The 14,959-nt window shown below is 32.3% G+C and overlaps 6 non-coding genes across 6 annotated transcripts; all 6 read left to right on the top strand.

The window, feature by feature from the left end:
- Positions 1-361: 361 nt before the first annotated feature.
- TRNAQ-CUG (transfer RNA glutamine (anticodon CUG)) lies at positions 362-433 on the top strand. Its single transcript has one exon. It is a non-coding gene; the product is annotated as a tRNA-Gln (tRNA).
- A 4,599-nt stretch (positions 434-5,032) lies between these two features.
- On the top strand, positions 5,033-5,104 carry TRNAQ-CUG (transfer RNA glutamine (anticodon CUG)). The gene has a single exon. It is a non-coding gene; the product is annotated as a tRNA-Gln (tRNA).
- Positions 5,105-7,368: 2,264 nt separating this feature from the next.
- TRNAQ-CUG (transfer RNA glutamine (anticodon CUG)) lies at positions 7,369-7,440 on the top strand. The gene has a single exon. It is a non-coding gene; the product is annotated as a tRNA-Gln (tRNA).
- A 2,263-nt stretch (positions 7,441-9,703) lies between these two features.
- TRNAQ-CUG (transfer RNA glutamine (anticodon CUG)) lies at positions 9,704-9,775 on the top strand. Its single transcript has one exon. It is a non-coding gene; the product is annotated as a tRNA-Gln (tRNA).
- A 2,264-nt stretch (positions 9,776-12,039) lies between these two features.
- Positions 12,040-12,111, top strand: TRNAQ-CUG (transfer RNA glutamine (anticodon CUG)). The gene has a single exon. It is a non-coding gene; the product is annotated as a tRNA-Gln (tRNA).
- Positions 12,112-14,375: 2,264 nt separating this feature from the next.
- Positions 14,376-14,447, top strand: TRNAQ-CUG (transfer RNA glutamine (anticodon CUG)). Its single transcript has one exon. It is a non-coding gene; the product is annotated as a tRNA-Gln (tRNA).
- The last annotated feature ends 512 nt before the right edge of the window (positions 14,448-14,959 follow it).

Genomic DNA, 14,959 nt, shown 5'->3' with positions numbered 1-14,959 from the left:
AGCAACAAAACGGCCCACTAAAGATGAAGTCAGATAATTGAATTCAAATTTCAAAGAGCTAACCATTATACCATGGAACCACCTCTACCAGAGACAGAGATACTGCTGCAGCAATTTGTAAATTTAAAAGGTTTTATTGTTGTACAATCAAAAACGAACAACATTTTATTACTTTCATAATATGGTAAACTTTTACATATTTAAAATACTTATGGAAGGATGCCATTCAAAAAATACAAATAGCATTATAACTCTTTTTACTATTAATATCCAATTGGGATATAGTTTTTGCAGCAACAATAAAGCTACCAACTGAGGCATTCTCTTCTTTCACAATGGCAAAAAATCTCAACTCATGGAGGGTTCCATGGTGTAATGGTCAGCACTCTGGACTCTGAATCCAGTGATCCGAGTTCAAATCTCGGTGGGACCTTCCAACCTTTTAGAATTTAATATGCCATTGACTTTTAAGAATTTTAGTCTCAGAAAATATAATCTTCACTTTATATACTTATACATATAAACTTGTATATAGCTATTGATGTGTATGTAGCCATATCTTTCTTTGTAGCTCCATGAAAATATAAAATACAAATGATTAAATATTGAATCTGTAGAGGTGAAAATCAGAAACAGATGTTGTCTATCCACATTTTAACACAAGTAGATTTTCCTCTATCTTCTCCATGTCCAGGAAATGAGATAGTTTCTTTTTGCTCATTTCTTTCTGACCATATTCTTAACTTCTACAGTGCATTTCATATGTTAATTATTTTGAAAGAGAAAACAAGATTAATACCTATGATACGTCTAATCAAATGAGAGTATTTTTTGATTGTGGAATTACCATTGAAAATCAGTGTGAAGTTTGTTTCCTTTTTCAGTTTCAAGGTTAACATCAAAACTGTATTTCTTCAATCGCAGTAATACCCCACTTTTGATTCCTCTACTCATGGTTTATGGAAGCTTGTTATTTAAATTATGCCCCATTTACATTATCAGTAAACAGAAGATTAAAAAATGTAGTGTCTTGAGTAATCCTTCTGAAATGAGTTTGAAAAAATCCCTTATATATTTGTAAAATGGCCCCACAGCGATTTGAACTCAGATAGCTGGATTCAAAGGCCCAAGTGCTAACCATCATAGAACCACTCATGCTAAAAAAAAAAGCACAAATTGCTGCAGCAATTTTGAAATATGGTAGTTTTTAATATTACGCAAACTAAGATGAACAGCATTTTATTAATTTCATATTTTGGTAAACATTTGCATATTTAAAACTGCTTGGAAAGGATGTTGCCCAAAGCAGTTATATAACATTAAACTTTGTTGGATATTCCTTACCACATGGGGTATCTTTTTGCAATAACATATAAGTGGCAAACTGAGGAATTATCTTCGGTAACAATGGAAACTTCACACTATTACAGAAGCCGTCCATAATGTAATGGTAGGCACCTTGAACACTTAATGCAGTGATCCCTGTTCAAATTTCAGTTTGACCTTCCTGAGCTGTAAGATTATTGTTTGCCTTTACTTGTTGGAATTTTTGGTTTGAAAAATGTAATATTTAAGAACTTACTGTGACTTATTACCCTATAGATAAGTATTTATGCATATGTAGCAGTGCGAGTGTGTATGACTATATTAAAATATAAACATATAAATCATAACTAAACATAGCTAGTAGAGGTGAAAATAACAAAGAGTTGATGCCTACCCACATTTGAATCATGAGTATCTTTTCCTCTTTTTTCTATATATTCAGAAATTGAGGTAGTTGTTTTTTGCTCATTGTTTTTGTAACAATATAGCTGATTTATACAGTGCGCATGAGTTGTGTATAGTGGTGAAAAGAAAATCAGATCAGTATCTACCTATAATACATCTAATCAAAAGATTATACTTTATGATTGCAGATTGACTCTTGAAAATCTGTCTGAGGACCTTTCTACTACACAAGTCCAACACTAATGTTCAGAACGACAAATCTTGTATCTCAATAATGCTGCAATTTTGATTCCTCTAGTTTTGTTTTGAGGACTGCGTCTACTTTAAAATGTGCTATCTTGTCCTGATCAATAACAGGAAGGTTAAATAGGTAGTGTTGTGAATTAGCTCTCTGAAATGTGTTTGAGAAAAACAGGATATGATTTAAAAATGTCTAGGTATTTTGACAAGACCTTTGTGTCACATGTATTGCACATTTTGAGTTTCTACAACTTTCAAACAGCTGAAAGACATTTAGAAAACAATAATGTAATGACTATTTCAGCCTACTGGTATTTGCTGTGTGCAATCAATGAGCAAAGCTGACAGATGAGTAGTAGTTCATGAGCAACAAAACGGCCCACTAAAGATGAAGTCAGATAATTGAATTCAAATTTAAAAGAGCTAACCATTATACCATGGAACCACCTCTACCAGAGACAGAGATACTGCTGCAGCAATTTGTAAATTTAAAAGGTTTTATTGTTGTACAATCAAAAACGAACGACATTTTATAACTTTCATAACATGGTAAACTTTTACATATTTAAAATACTTATGGAAGGATGCCATTAAAAAAATACAAATAGCATTATAACTCTTTTTACTATTAATATCCAATTGGGATATAGTTTTTGCAGCAACAATAAAGCTACCCACTGAGGCATTCTTTTCTTTCACAATGGCAAAAAATCTAAACTCATGGAGGGTTCCATGCTGTAATGGTCAGCACTCTGGACTCTGAATCCAGTGATCCGAGTTCAAATCTCGGTTGGACATTCCAACCTTTTAGAATTTAATATGCCATTGACTTTTAAGAATTTTAGTCTCAGAAAATATAATCTTCACTTTCTATACTTATACATATAAACTTGTATATAGCTATTGATGTGTATGTAGCCATATCTTTCTTTGTAGCTCCATGAAAATATAAAATACAAATGATTAAATATTGAATCTGTAGAGGTGAAAATCAGAAACAGATGTTGTCTATCCACATTTTAACACAAGTAGATTTTCCTCTATCTTCTCCATGTCCAGGAAATGAGATAGTTTCTTTTTGCTCATTTCTTTCTGACCATATTCTTAACTTCTACAGTGCATTTCATATGTTAATTATTTTGAAAGAGAAAACAAGATTAATACCTATGATACGTCTAATCAAATGAGAGTATTTTTTGATTGTGGAATTACCATTGAAAATCAGTGTGAAGTTTGTTTCCTTTTTCAGTTTCAAGGTTAACATCAAAACTGTATTTCTTCAATCGCAGTAATACCCCACCTTTGATTCCTCTACTCATGGTTTATGGAGGCTTGTTAATTAAATTGTGCCCCATTTACATTATCAGTAAACGGAAGATTTAAAAATGTAGTGTCTTGAGTAATCCTTCTGAAATGAGTTTGAAAAAATCCCTTATATATTTGTAAAATGGCCCCACAGCGATTTGAACTCAGATAGCTGGATTCAAAGGCCCAAGTGCTAACCATCATAGAACCACACATGCTAAAAAAAAAAGCACAAATTGCTGCAGCAATTTTGAAATATGGTAGTTTTTAATATTACGCAAACGAAGATGAACAGCATTTTATTAATTTCATATTTTGGTAAACATTTGCATATTTAAAACTGCTTGGAAAGGATGTTGCCCAAAGCAGTTATATAACATTAAACTTTGTTGGATATTCCTTACCACATGGGGTATCTTTTTGCAATAACATATAAGCGGCAAACTGAGGAATTATCTTCGGTAACAATGGAAACTTCACACTAGTACAGAAGCCGTCCATAATGTAATGGTAGGCACCTTGAACACTTAATGCAGTGATCCCTGATCAAATTTCAGTTTGACCTTCCTGAGCTGTAAGATTATTGTTTGCCTTTACTTGTTGGAATTTTTGGTTTGAAAAATGTAATATTTAAGAACTTACTGTGACTTATTACCCTATAGATAAGTATTTATGCATATGTAGCAGTGCAAGTGTGTATGACTATATTAAAATATAAACATATAAATCATAACTAAACATAGCTCGTAGAGGTGAAAATAACAAAGAGTTGATGCCTATCCACATTTGAATCATGAGTATCTTTTCCTCTTTTTTCTATATATTCAGAAATTGAGATAGTTGTTTTTTGCTCATTGTTTTTGTAACAATATAGCTGATTTATACAGTGAGCATGAGTTGTGTATAGTGGTGAAAAGAAAATCAGATCAGTATCTACCTATAATACATCTAATCAAAAGATTATACTTTATGATTGCAGATTGACTCTTGGAAATCTGTCTGAGGACCTTTCTACTACACAATTCCAACACTAATGTTCAGAATGACAAATCTTGTATCTCAATAATGCTGCAATTTTGATTCCTCTAGTTTTGTTTTGAGGACTGCGTCTACTTTAAAATGTGCTATCTTGTCCTGATCAATAACGGAAGGTTAAAAAGGTAGTGTTGTGAATTAGCTCTCTGAAATGTGTTTGAGAAAAACAGGATATGATTTAAAAATGTCTAGGTATTTTGACAAGACCTTTGTGTCACATGTATTGCACATTTTGAGTTTCTACAACTTGCAAACAGCTGAAAGACATTTAGAAAACAATAATGTAATGACTATTTCAGCCTACTGGCATTTGCTGTGTGCAATCAATGAGCAAAGCTGACAGATGAGTAGTAGTTCATGAGCAACAAAACGGCCCACTAAAGATGAAGTCAGATAATTGAATTCAAATTTCAAAGAGCTAACCATTATACCATGGAACCACCTCTACCAGAGACAGAGATACTGCTGCAGCAATTTGTAAATTTAAAAGGTTTTATTGTTGTACAATCAAAAACGAACAACATTTTATTACTTTCATAATATGGTAAACTTTTACATATTTAAAATACTTATGGAAGGATGCCATTCAAAAAATACAAATAGCATTATAACTCTTTTTACTATTAATATCCAATTGGGATATAGTTTTTGCAGCAACAATAAAGCTACCAACTGAGGCATTCTCTTCTTTCACAATGGCAAAAAATCTCAACTCATGGAGGGTTCCATGGTGTAATGGTCAGCACTCTGGACTCTGAATCCAGTGATCCGAGTTCAAATCTCGGTGGGACCTTCCAACCTTTTAGAATTTAATATGCCATTGACTTTTAAGAATTTTAGTCTCAGAAAATATAATCTTCACTTTCTATACTTATACATATAAACTTGTATATAGCTATTGATGTGTATGTAGCCATATCTTTCTTTGTAGCTCCATGAAAATATAAAATACAAATGATTAAATATTGAATCTGTAGAGGTGAAAATCAGAAACAGATGTTGTCTATCCACATTTTAACACAAGTAGATTTTCCTCTATCTTCTCCATGTCCAGGAAATGAGATAGTTTCTTTTTGCTCATTTCTTTCTGACCATATTCTTAACTTCTACAGTGCATTTCATATGTTAATTATTTTGAAAGAGAAAACAAGATTAATACCTATGATACGTCTAATCAAATGAGAGTATTTTTTGATTGTGGAATTACCATTGAAAATCAGTGTGAAGTTTGTTTCCTTTTTCAGTTTCAAGGTTAACATCAAAACTGTATTTCTTCAATCGCAGTAATACCCCACTTTTGATTCCTCTACTCATGGTTTATGGAAGCTTGTTATTTAAATTATGCCCCATTTACATTATCAGTAAACAGAAGATTAAAAAATGTAGTGTCTTGAGTAATCCTTCTGAAATGAGTTTGAAAAAATCCCTTATATATTTGTAAAATGGCCCCACAGCGATTTGAACTCAGATAGCTGGATTCAAAGGCCCAAGTGCTAACCATCATAGAACCACTCATGCTAAAAAAAAAAGCACAAATTGCTGCAGCAATTTTGAAATATGGTAGTTTTTAATATTACGCAAACTAAGATGAACAGCATTTTATTAATTTCATATTTTGGTAAACATTTGCATATTTAAAACTGCTTGGAAAGGATGTTGCCCAAAGCAGTTATATAACATTAAACTTTGTTGGATATTCCTTACCACATGGGGTATCTTTTTGCAATAACATATAAGTGGCAAACTGAGGAATTATCTTCGGTAACAATGGAAACTTCACACTATTACAGAAGCCGTCCATAATGTAATGGTAGGCACCTTGAACACTTAATGCAGTGATCCCTGTTCAAATTTCAGTTTGACCTTCCTGAGCTGTAAGATTATTGTTTGCCTTTACTTGTTGGAATTTTTGGTTTGAAAAATGTAATATTTAAGAACTTACTGTGACTTATTACCCTATAGATAAGTATTTATGCATATGTAGCAGTGCGAGTGTGTATGACTATATTAAAATATAAACATATAAATCATAACTAAACATAGCTAGTAGAGGTGAAAATAACAAAGAGTTGATGCCTACCCACATTTGAATCATGAGTATCTTTTCCTCTTTTTTCTATATATTCAGAAATTGAGGTAGTTGTTTTTTGCTCATTGTTTTTGTAACAATATAGCTGATTTATACAGTGCGCATGAGTTGTGTATAGTGGTGAAAAGAAAATCAGATCAGTATCTACCTATAATACATCTAATCAAAAGATTATACTTTATGATTGCAGATTGACTCTTGAAAATCTGTCTGAGGACCTTTCTACTACACAAGTCCAACACTAATGTTCAGAACGACAAATCTTGTATCTCAATAATTCTGCAATTTTGATTCCTCTAGTTTTGTTTTGAGGACTGCGTCTACTTTAAAATGTGCTATCTTGTCCTGATCAATAACAGGAAGGTTAAATAGGTAGTGTTGTGAATTAGCTCTCTGAAATGTGTTTGAGAAAAACAGGATATGATTTAAAAATGTCTAGGTATTTTGACAAGACCTTTGTGTCACATGTATTGCACATTTTGAGTTTCTACAACTTTCAAACAGCTGAAAGACATTTAGAAAACAATAATGTAATGACTATTTCAGCCTACTGGTATTTGCTGTGTGCAATCAATGAGCAAAGCTGACAGATGAGTAGTAGTTCATGAGCAACAAAACGGCCCACTAAAGATGAAGTCAGATAATTGAATTCAAATTTAAAAGAGCTAACCATTATACCATGGAACCACCTCTACCAGAGACAGAGATACTGCTGCAGCAATTTGTAAATTTAAAAGGTTTTATTGTTGTACAATCAAAAACGAACGACATTTTATAACTTTCATAACATGGTAAACTTTTACATATTTAAAATACTTATGGAAGGATGCCATTAAAAAAATACAAATAGCATTATAACTCTTTTTACTATTAATATCCAATTGGGATATAGTTTTTGCAGCAACAATAAAGCTACCCACTGAGGCATTCTTTTCTTTCACAATGGCAAAAAATCTAAACTCATGGAGGGTTCCATGCTGTAATGGTCAGCACTCTGGACTCTGAATCCAGTGATCCGAGTTCAAATCTCGGTTGGACCTTCCAACCTTTTAGAATTTAATATGCCATTGACTTTTAAGAATTTTAGTCTCAGAAAATATAATCTTCACTTTCTATACTTATACATATAAACTTGTATATAGCTATTGATGTGTATGTAGCCATATCTTTCTTTGTAGCTCCATGAAAATATAAAATACAAATGATTAAATATTGAATCTGTAGAGGTGAAAATCAGAAACAGATGTTGTCTATCCACATTTTAACACAAGTAGATTTTCCTCTATCTTCTCCATGTCCAGGAAATGAGATAGTTTCTTTTTGCTCATTTCTTTCTGACCATATTCTTAACTTCTACAGTGCATTTCATATGTTAATTATTTTGAAAGAGAAAACAAGATTAATACCTATGATACGTCTAATCAAATGAGAGTATTTTTTGATTGTGGAATTACCATTGAAAATCAGTGTGAAGTTTGTTTCCTTTTTCAGTTTCAAGGTTAACATCAAAACTGTATTTCTTCAATCGCAGTAATACCCCACCTTTGATTCCTCTACTCATGGTTTATGGAGGCTTGTTAATTAAATTGTGCCCCATTTACATTATCAGTAAACGGAAGATTTAAAAATGTAGTGTCTTGAGTAATCCTTCTGAAATGAGTTTGAAAAAATCCCTTATATATTTGTAAAATGGCCCCACAGCGATTTGAACTCAGATAGCTGGATTCAAAGGCCCAAGTGCTAACCATCATAGAACCACACATGCTAAAAAAAAAAGCACAAATTGCTGCAGCAATTTTGAAATATGGTAGTTTTTAATATTACGCAAACGAAGATGAACAGCATTTTATTAATTTCATATTTTGGTAAACATTTGCATATTTAAAACTGCTTGGAAAGGATGTTGCCCAAAGCAGTTATATAACATTAAACTTTGTTGGATATTCCTTACCACATGGGGTATCTTTTTGCAATAACATATAAGCGGCAAACTGAGGAATTATCTTCGGTAACAATGGAAACTTCACACTAGTACAGAAGCCGTCCATAATGTAATGGTAGGCACCTTGAACACTTAATGCAGTGATCCCTGATCAAATTTCAGTTTGACCTTCCTGAGCTGTAAGATTATTGTTTGCCTTTACTTGTTGGAATTTTTGGTTTGAAAAATGTAATATTTAAGAACTTACTGTGACTTATTACCCTATAGATAAGTATTTATGCATATGTAGCAGTGCAAGTGTGTATGACTATATTAAAATATAAACATATAAATCATAACTAAACATAGCTCGTAGAGGTGAAAATAACAAAGAGTTGATGCCTATCCACATTTGAATCATGAGTATCTTTTCCTCTTTTTTCTATATATTCAGAAATTGAGATAGTTGTTTTTTGCTCATTGTTTTTGTAACAATATAGCTGATTTATACAGTGAGCATGAGTTGTGTATAGTGGTGAAAAGAAAATCAGATCAGTATCTACCTATAATACATCTAATCAAAAGATTATACTTTATGATTGCAGATTGACTCTTGGAAATCTGTCTGAGGACCTTTCTACTACACAATTCCAACACTAATGTTCAGAATGACAAATCTTGTATCTCAATAATGCTGCAATTTTGATTCCTCTAGTTTTGTTTTGAGGACTGCGTCTACTTTAAAATGTGCTATCTTGTCCTGATCAATAACGGAAGGTTAAAAAGGTAGTGTTGTGAATTAGCTCTCTGAAATGTGTTTGAGAAAAACAGGATATGATTTAAAAATGTCTAGGTATTTTGACAAGACCTTTGTGTCACATGTATTGCACATTTTGAGTTTCTACAACTTGCAAACAGCTGAAAGACATTTAGAAAACAATAATGTAATGACTATTTCAGCCTACTGGCATTTGCTGTGTGCAATCAATGAGCAAAGCTGACAGATGAGTAGTAGTTCATGAGCAACAAAACGGCCCACTAAAGATGAAGTCAGATAATTGAATTCAAATTTCAAAGAGCTAACCATTATACCATGGAACCACCTCTACCAGAGACAGAGATACTGCTGCAGCAATTTGTAAATTTAAAAGGTTTTATTGTTGTACAATCAAAAACGAACAACATTTTATTACTTTCATAATATGGTAAACTTTTACATATTTAAAATACTTATGGAAGGATGCCATTCAAAAAATACAAATAGCATTATAACTCTTTTTACTATTAATATCCAATTGGGATATAGTTTTTGCAGCAACAATAAAGCTACCAACTGAGGCATTCTCTTCTTTCACAATGGCAAAAAATCTCAACTCATGGAGGGTTCCATGGTGTAATGGTCAGCACTCTGGACTCTGAATCCAGTGATCCGAGTTCAAATCTCGGTGGGACCTTCCAACCTTTTAGAATTTAATATGCCATTGACTTTTAAGAATTTTAGTCTCAGAAAATATAATCTTCACTTTATATACTTATACATATAAACTTGTATATAGCTATTGATGTGTATGTAGCCATATCTTTCTTTGTAGCTCCATGAAAATATAAAATACAAATGATTAAATATTGAATCTGTAGAGGTGAAAATCAGAAACAGATGTTGTCTATCCACATTTTAACACAAGTAGATTTTCCTCTATCTTCTCCATGTCCAGGAAATGAGATAGTTTCTTTTTGCTCATTTCTTTCTGACCATATTCTTAACTTCTACAGTGCATTTCATATGTTAATTATTTTGAAAGAGAAAACAAGATTAATACCTATGATACGTCTAATCAAATGAGAGTATTTTTTGATTGTGGAATTACCATTGAAAATCAGTGTGAAGTTTGTTTCCTTTTTCAGTTTCAAGGTTAACATCAAAACTGTATTTCTTCAATCGCAGTAATACCCCACTTTTGATTCCTCTACTCATGGTTTATGGAAGCTTGTTATTTAAATTATGCCCCATTTACATTATCAGTAAACAGAAGATTAAAAAATGTAGTGTCTTGAGTAATCCTTCTGAAATGAGTTTGAAAAAATCCCTTATATATTTGTAAAATGGCCCCACAGCGATTTGAACTCAGATAGCTGGATTCAAAGGCCCAAGTGCTAACCATCATAGAACCACTCATGCTAAAAAAAAAAGCACAAATTGCTGCAGCAATTTTGAAATATGGTAGTTTTTAATATTACGCAAACTAAGATGAACAGCATTTTATTAATTTCATATTTTGGTAAACATTTGCATATTTAAAACTGCTTGGAAAGGATGTTGCCCAAAGCAGTTATATAACATTAAACTTTGTTGGATATTCCTTACCACATGGGGTATCTTTTTGCAATAACATATAAGCGGCAAACTGAGGAATTATCTTCGGTAACAATGGAAACTTCACACTATTACAGAAGCCGTCCATAATGTAATGGTAGGCACCTTGAACACTTAATGCAGTGATCCCTGTTCAAATTTCAGTTTGACCTTCCTGAGCTGTAAGATTATTGTTTGCCTTTACTTGTTGGAATTTTTGGTTTGAAAAATGTAATATTTAAGAACTTACTGTGACTTATTACCCTATAGATAAGTATTTATGCATATGTAGCAGTGCGAGTGTGTATGACTATATTAAAATATAAACATATAAATCATAACTAAACATAGCTAGTAGAGGTGAAAATAACAAAGAGTTGATGCCTACCCACATTTGAATCATGAGTATCTTTTCCTCTTTTTTCTATATATTCAGAAATTGAGGTAGTTGTTTTTTGCTCATTGTTTTTGTAACAATATAGCTGATTTATACAGTGCGCATGAGTTGTGTATAGTGGTGAAAAGAAAATCAGATCAGTATCTACCTATAATACATCTCATCAAAAGATTATACTTTATGATTGCAGATTGACTCTTGAAAATCTGTCTGAGGACCTTTCTACAACACAAGTCCAACACTAATGTTCAGAACGACAAATCTTGTATCTCAATAATGCTGCAATTTTGATTCCTCTAGTTTTGTTTTGAGGACTGCGTCTACTTTAAAATGTGCTATCTTGTCCTGATCAATAACAGGAAGGTTAAATAGGTAGTGTTGTGAATTAGCTCTCTGAAATGTGTTTGAGAAAAACAGGATATGATTTAAAAATGTCTAGGTATTTTGACAAGACCTTTGTGTCACATGTATTGCACATTTTGAGTTTCTACAACTTTCAAACAGCTGAAAGACATTTAGAAAACAATAATGTAATGACTATTTCAGCCTACTGGTATTTGCTGTGTGCAATCAATGAGCAAAGCTGACAGATGAGTAGTAGTTCATGAGCAACAAAACGGCCCACTAAAGATGAAGTCAGATAATTGAATTCAAATTTAAAAGAGCTAACCATTATACCATGGAACCACCTCTACCAGAGACAGAGATACTGCTGCAGCAATTTGTAAATTTAAAAGGTTTTATTGTTGTACAATCAAAAACGAACGACATTTTATAACTTTCATAACATGGTAAACTTTTACATATTTAAAATACTTATGGAAGGATGCCATTAAAAAAATACAAATAGCATTATAACTCTTTTTACTATTAATATCCAATTGGGATATAGTTTTTGCAGCAACAATAAAGCTACCCACTGAGGCATTCTTTTCTTTCACAATGGCAAAAAATCTAAACTCATGGAGGGTTCCATGCTGTAATGGTCAGCACTCTGGACTCTGAATCCAGTGATCCGAGTTCAAATCTCGGTTGGACCTTCCAACCTTTTAGAATTTAATATGCCATTGACTTTTAAGAATTTTAGTCTCAGAAAATATAATCTTCACTTTCTATACTTATACATATAAACTTGTATATAGCTATTGATGTGTATGTAGCCATATCTTTCTTTGTAGCTCCATGAAAATATAAAATACAAATGATTAAATATTGAATCTGTAGAGGTGAAAATCAGAAACAGATGTTGTCTATCCACATTTTAACACAAGTAGATTTTCCTCTATCTTCTCCATGTCCAGGAAATGAGATAGTTTCTTTTTGCTCATTTCTTTCTGACCATATTCTTAACTTCTACAGTGCATTTCATATGTTAATTATTTTGAAAGAGAAAACAAGATTAATACCTATGATACGTCTAATCAAATGAGAGTATTTTTTGATTGTGGAATTACCATTGAAAATCAGTGTGAAGTTTGTTTCCTTTTTCAGTTTCAAGGTTAACATCAAAACTGTATTTCTTCAATCGCAGTAATACCCCACCTTTGATTCCTCTACTCATGGTTTATGGAGGCTTGTTAATTAAATTGTGCCCCATTTACATTATCAGTAAACGGAAGATTTAAAAATGTAGTGTCTTGAGTAATCCTTCTGAAATGAGTTTGAAAAAATCCCTTATATATTTGTAAAATGGCCCCACAGCGATTTGAACTCAGATAGCTGGATTCAAAGGCCCAAGTGCTAACCATCATAGAACCACACATGCTAAAAAAAAAAGCACAAATTGCTGCAGCAATTTTGAAATATGGTAGTTTTTAATATTACGCAAACGAAGATGAACAGCATTTTATTAATTTCATATTTTGGTAAACATTTGCATATTTAAAACTGCTTGGAAAGGATGTTGCCCAAAGCAGTTATATAACATTAAACTTTGTTGGATATTCCTTACCACATGGGGTATCTTTTTGCAATAACATATAAGCGGCAAACTGAGGAATTATCTTCGGTAACAATGGAAACTTCACACTATTACAGAAGCCGTCCATAATGTAATGGTAGGCACCTTGAACACTTAATGCAGTGATCCCTGTTCAAATTTCAGTTTGACCTTCCTGAGCTGTAAGATTATTGTTTGCCTTTACTTGTTGGAATTTTTGGTTTGAAAAATGTAATATTTAAGAACTTACTGTGACTTATTACCCTATAGATAAGTATTTATGCATATGTAGCAGTGCGAGTGTGTATGACTATATTAAAATATAAACATATAAATCATAACTAAACATAGCTAGTAGAGGTGAAAATAACAAAGAGTTGATGCCTACCCACATTTGAATCATGAGTATCTTTTCCTCTTTTTTCTATATATTCAGAAATTGAGGTAGTTGTTTTTTGCTCATTGTTTTTGTAACAATATAGCTGATTTATACAGTGCGCATGAGTTGTGTATAGTGGTGAAAAGAAAATCAGATCAGTATCTACCTATAATACATCTAATCAAAAGATTATACTTTATGATTGCAGATTGACTCTTGAAAATCTGTCTGAGGACCTTTCTACTACACAAGTCCAACACTAATGTTCAGAACGACAAATCTTGTATCTCAATAATGCTGCAATTTTGATTCCTCTAGTTTTGTTTTGAGGACTGCGTCTACTTTAAAATGTGCTATCTTGTCCTGATCAATAACAGGAAGGTTAAATAGGTAGTGTTGTGAATTAGCTCTCTGAAATGTGTTTGAGAAAAACAGGATATGATTTAAAAATGTCTAGGTATTTTGACAAGACCTTTGTGTCACATGTATTGCACATTTTGAGTTTCTACAACTTTCAAACAGCTGAAAGACATTTAGAAAACAATAATGTAATGACTATTTCAGCCTACTGGTATTTGCTGTGTGCAATCAATGAGCAAAGCTGACAGATGAGTAGTAGTTCATGAGCAACAAAACGGCCCACTAAAGATGAAGTCAGATAATTGAATTCAAATTTAAAAGAGCTAACCATTATACCATGGAACCACCTCTACCAGAGACAGAGATACTGCTGCAGCAATTTGTAAATTTAAAAGGTTTTATTGTTGTACAATCAAAAACGAACGACATTTTATAACTTTCATAACATGGTAAACTTTTACATATTTAAAATACTTATGGAAGGATGCCATTAAAAAAATACAAATAGCATTATAACTCTTTTTACTATTAATATCCAATTGGGATATAGTTTTTGCAGCAACAATAAAGCTACCCACTGAGGCATTCTTTTCTTTCACAATGGCAAAAAATCTAAACTCATGGAGGGTTCCATGCTGTAATGGTCAGCACTCTGGACTCTGAATCCAGTGATCCGAGTTCAAATCTCGGTTGGACCTTCCAACCTTTTAGAATTTAATATGCCATTGACTTTTAAGAATTTTAGTCTCAGAAAATATAATCTTCACTTTCTATACTTATACATATAAACTTGTATATAGCTATTGATGTGTATGTAGCCATATCTTTCTTTGTAGCTCCATGAAAATATAAAATACAAATGATTAAATATTGAATCTGTAGAGGTGAAAATCAGAAACAGATGTTGTCTATCCACATTTTAACACAAGTAGATTTTCCTCTATCTTCTCCATGTCCAGGAAATGAGATAGTTTCTTTTTGCTCATTTCTTTCTGACCATATTCTTAACTTCTACAGTGCATTTCATATGTTAATTATTTTGAAAGAGAAAACAAGATTAATACCTATGATACGTCTAATCAAATGAGAGTATTTTTTGATTGTGGAATTACCATTGAAAATCAGTGTGAAGTTTGTTTCCTTTTTCAGTTTCAAGGTTAACATCAAAACTGTATTTCTTCAATCGCAGTAATACCCCACCTTTGATTCC

Source organism: Pleurodeles waltl, chromosome 2_1, assembly GCF_031143425.1.
Source record: "Pleurodeles waltl isolate 20211129_DDA chromosome 2_1, aPleWal1.hap1.20221129, whole genome shotgun sequence".
Classification (NCBI taxonomy): Eukaryota; Metazoa; Chordata; class Amphibia; order Caudata; family Salamandridae; genus Pleurodeles; species Pleurodeles waltl.
Note: the sequence above shows the minus strand (reverse complement) of the source record. Positions and strands in the feature narration are given on the sequence as shown.